Below are 4,913 nucleotides of genomic sequence, written 5' to 3' on the forward strand. Positions count from 1 at the left end.
ATGGAAAAAATATTGAAAAAGAAAGCAAAACAAAACGAGATAAAGAAATAAATAGTACAAGGAACTTACTGTTCTCTCTCTCTCTCTCTCTCTCTCTCTCGTATTTAAAGTCACCCAAAAAATATGAGGTACAAATAGCCTAAATTTTAATGATCTTTTTTTTCTTTCTCTTAAATCTCATCTCTTCTGTGTCTCTCGCCTCTTCCTCCTCCTCCTCCTCCTCCTCCTCCTCCTCTTCATTTTCATCACTTAATGCTATCTCTCCCTCTCTCCTCTTTCCTCCTCTTCGCCCTCATCTCAAATTCTCTTCCCTCCTCTCTTGTCTCACTCCTTTAAATTTCCTCCTCTCTTCCTCTTTCCCTTGACCCTTTTCAGTAGTCCATAATAAACATTCTACTTCTGCCTCCTATTTAGCGTTGATCTCAAGTTTTTACGATCAACTACACGGTGACACTTGTATTCTATAACGCTTAGACTTCAAATACCTAAATATAGATAAGAAAAAATTTGACAACAGTTCTTATTATAAAAAAAACGGTGACACTGGTATTGTTTAACGCTTAGACTTCAAATACCTAAATATGTATAAGAAAAAAATTGACAACAGTTCTAATTATAAAAAAACGGTGACACTGGTATTGTTTAACGCTTAGACTTCAAATACCTAAATATATATAAGAAAAAATTTGACAACAGTTCTTATTATAAAAAAACGGTGACACTGGTATTGTTTAACGCTTAGACTTCAAATGCCAAAATATATATATAAAAAAAATTGGTAAGTTCTTATTATGTAGTCTGGTATATAATTTTCAGTCTAAAACATGATATCTTATTGAAAGCGTGTTGTCTTTGTGCAAGATTAATGAGATTCGTGATTCTAATTAAGCTATTGTTCTTTGTTTTACGGCGTTCAAAGACTCTACCTTCCTTTCTTCTTTTAAAACAGCAAAACAGAAAACGGACAACAAGGGCCATATCTTATTAAACATTTTGGGGCGGCAAAGCTCACATAATCTAACAAGACTTTTACGGGTTTGGGTCATTTCCTCGGGTAGTTTCATGATCCCTCTGGTAATTCGACCCTTCCTCTGTAACATGAACCTAAAAAACAAAATCATTAAAATCTGACTGATCTCCACGAACCTAAAAACAAAATCATTGAAAATCGCACTGATCTCCATGAACCTTAAAAACAAAAACAAAACAAAATCCGACTCATCTCCTTTTTTGGACTTTGGAAATTGTTGACGTGGGAGGCAGCAGCGTCTGACAATACCGATCTAAAACAACACCCAGACACAACGTTCCCAGATTGTCGTACTATGCCTCTTATGTTTGCCGATTTCCGACCCAAAAACAGCTTTCATCACTCAAATAACTGCCTTCATTTATGGTTACCGTTTAAATGGTTAATTATTGGTGATTCTTGGCAACAGTTATGGCCGGTAAATACGCGGCTCTGTGTACGATAATCTGGCAACGGTGCCCAGACAGTTTGTTATGGAAGTCAATGAATGGAGTTTGTCAAAGCCTACATGACAAAAGAACTCGAAAGCTACACTAACTATACACTTTGATTCTCTTTACAGTAGCTACGCCTGACGAAGTATTTGTTTGTACTGTTTTTTATTACTTTTTTTTTATAGCAGAACAGTATCAATATAGCCTAGTAGTAGTATCACAGCTTCGAGGCTATGCAGATGGGCACCGAAGCCATGTCCAGCTATGTCGTATGCCCCAAACTTTACAATAATTACATAGCCAAGCACACAGTGGAGACAAGATCGTAGGCTAGTCATGAAATACTAACTTTAGCTCCATATATCTTTATCTTTTTATATATAGACGTTATTTAATCATCTTACAGTATGCGTCACGAAATATTTGTCTGTAGCCTACTGTGTCTATTACTTTTTAGAGCAGTACAGTATTCACACAAGCTAGGAAGTTAATACCACGCCATCACTGCTACGGATTTGAGCACTGAGGCCATGTCCACCAATAGCCTATGCCCCCTATTTTGCAACTATCGTAGGCTATAAAATACAAATAGAAATAAAAAGCCGTGAGTGGATAAATACATAAGAGAGAAAAGACCATAATTATAGAGTAAACAAAAGCCTTAAGTAAGACCTTCGAGATAAAAAAAAAACATGAAAACGAGGTAAAAATAAATTAAATGGATAAGAAACGCCATAATTCAAATAAGCCAAGATCTAAATAAGAGTCTGATGATGTGGAACGAAATGAAAACGAGATAAAATGAAGTTAAAAATGAGTTACTAGAAAATAAAACCGCTCGCTGTGAAAATGAGTCGGTCATGAAATACTAACTTTATATATTTTTCATTAACAATTTATTCTTCATTTCATATTTATCTATTACTGGTAAAGTGTGATTTTGTTCGTTTATTCATGTTATTAAATGTTTCGATATACTGTTGCTTATAATAATAATGGAAGAAAAGAGAAGAGGAAGGAGAGAAGGAAAAGGAGAAGAGAGGAAGAGAAAGAAGAGAAAGAGAAAGAAGAGAAGGAGAAGGAGAGCGAAAGAGGAGAAAGAGAAAGAGGAAGAAGAGGAAGAATAGAAGGAGAAGGAGAAAGAGGAGAAAGAAGAGAAAGAGGAAGAAGAGGAAGAAGAGGAGAGAGAAGGAGAGAGAAAGAGGAGAAAGAAGAGAAAGAGGAAGAAGAGAAGGAGGAGAGAGAAAGAGGAAGAAAAAAAGAGGAAGAGATGAGCCACAAGCCTAATCTTTTCAAAACTAAAATAAATAAAAAAAATCTACACTAAACAGCCTACTCTGAATAGCCTATCTATATCAATTTCCCCTTAAAGAGAGAAAGAGGAGAAAGAAGAGAAAGAGGAAGAAAAAAAGAGGAAGAGATGAACCACTAGCCTAATATTTTCAAAACGGAGAAAATATAAAAATCTACACTGAATAGCCTATCTATATCAATTTCCCCTTAAACAGCCTATCCATCATCATAAGACCCGCGCCCTAAGCTCGCAATATACCTTTTTCTTTTCCCTATTTACATAAACCACCTTCCAGACTGATGTAGTGAGCGCTTTGCCCCTTAGGAAGCCTTTTAATATTGATTGCTGTTGTGTTACGTCATATTCTTATATAACGTTCGCTTGATCTAGTACTCTCTCTCTCTCTCTCTCTCTCTCTCTCTCTCTCTCTCTCTCTCTGGACACATACATACACACAAACACACAAACAAACGAGGAATTACTAAAAAATATAAATACTAAACTACCGTATCATCTTTTCTCTCCTTCTTCCTCCTCCTCTTCTTCCTCTTCTTCTTTTTCCTCCTCCTCCTCCTCCTCCTCCTCCTTCTTCCATTCTCCTCTTTCTTACCTCTCTCACACACGCTTCTCTCCTCTTCTTCCTCCTCTTTATCCTCTTCCTCCTCCCATTCTCCTTCTTAGCTTATTCCTCCCTCCTCCTCTTCCTCTTCTCCTCCTCCTCCTATTCTCTTTCTTACACACTCTCTCCCTCCTCCTCCTCCTCCTCTTCCACCTCCTCCCATTCTCTTCCTTACCTCACACGCGTTGTCCCTCTCCTCTCTCTTCTCCTCCTCTTCCTCTTCTTCCTGGTCTTCTTATCCTCTTGTCTCGGCCTTTATCTTCTCCGCGGCAGTCCCAAGTTTTCTCCCTTCCATTCTCTTCCTCCTCGGCACAAAATATATAGAGAAAAACTTAATATTTGTTCCTCCTCACAAGAACACGTCAATGCGGTTGTGCACTGTGTTATGGTTGCTGCTCCGTGATTGGTCAACGCTCCGCTCCCTCGCTCTCCCTTCCTCGCCTCTGATTGGCTGAGAGCTGAACTATTGCATCATTCCCATTACGTCATTTGTTTTTCCTGTTCTCTTTGATTTGGTGCTCCTCTGGTGTGCCCTCTACCTAAGAAAATGAAGGATAAATAGGATAACTTAAGGAAAATTGAGAAAATGGCTAAATAAAACGATAAAACAATAATAAAAGTCGTAAATAATGCCTTTTTTGAATTGATATTGATGTTAAACTAAATTAAAATGATAAGACATGCTATAAATAATATAATATGAGCCGTGTGTGAATAAATACATGACCAAAAAGAGTAAACAAAAGCCTTATATTAAAACTTTGTGATATGAAGCTAAATTAAGAGGTAAAATTAAGTTAAAATAGATAAGGTAAATTTAAATAATGTCAATAAAAGCAGTGGGCAGATAAACACATACGATAATAAAGACCATAATTAAACCAAAAGCCTTGAGTAAGATCTTTGTGATGTGAAAGGAAAGGAAAACGAGAAAAAATAAATTGAAATGAGTAAAAAAAAAGTCATATTCCACTTAAACAAAAATCGTGAGCAAAAAGTTAAGTACGGTGAATCGAAATGAAAAAGTAGTAAAAAAAAAAAAAGACGTTAAATGAAAAAGTATTAATGGGATTATAAAACGACCGTAAGTAAGCGTTTTCTGATATGGAAAGAAATGAAAACGAGATAGAATTAAGTTAAGTGTATATATAAGAAAGTTAATTATCACACTAAACAAAAGACGTGAGAAGGAGTCTAAGTGAGGCAAAACGAAATAAACGAGAAGAAATTAAATGAAATGGAAAAACAAAAACAATGAAAACAGGTACAAAAATCGTGAGAAGGTATTTAAGTCTTGACAAAACGATATAAAAAACGAGATGAAATTAAATGAGAAAAAAATAAAAGCAGGATAAATTAAATGAAAAGGAGAGGAAATGAAACAAAAAAAGGATAAATAAAATGGAGAAAAAAAACACGATAAATTAAGTGAAATGGAAGAAAACAAAGAAAGACGAGGATAAAATAAATAAAATGGAGGAAAGAAACAAAAAGAGGAGGATTGATTAAGTGAAATGAAGGAGAATAAAGAAAACA

Source organism: Eriocheir sinensis, unplaced genomic scaffold (genome assembly GCF_024679095.1).
Source record: "Eriocheir sinensis breed Jianghai 21 unplaced genomic scaffold, ASM2467909v1 Scaffold121, whole genome shotgun sequence".
In the NCBI taxonomy this organism is placed as follows: Eukaryota; Metazoa; Arthropoda; class Malacostraca; order Decapoda; family Varunidae; genus Eriocheir; species Eriocheir sinensis.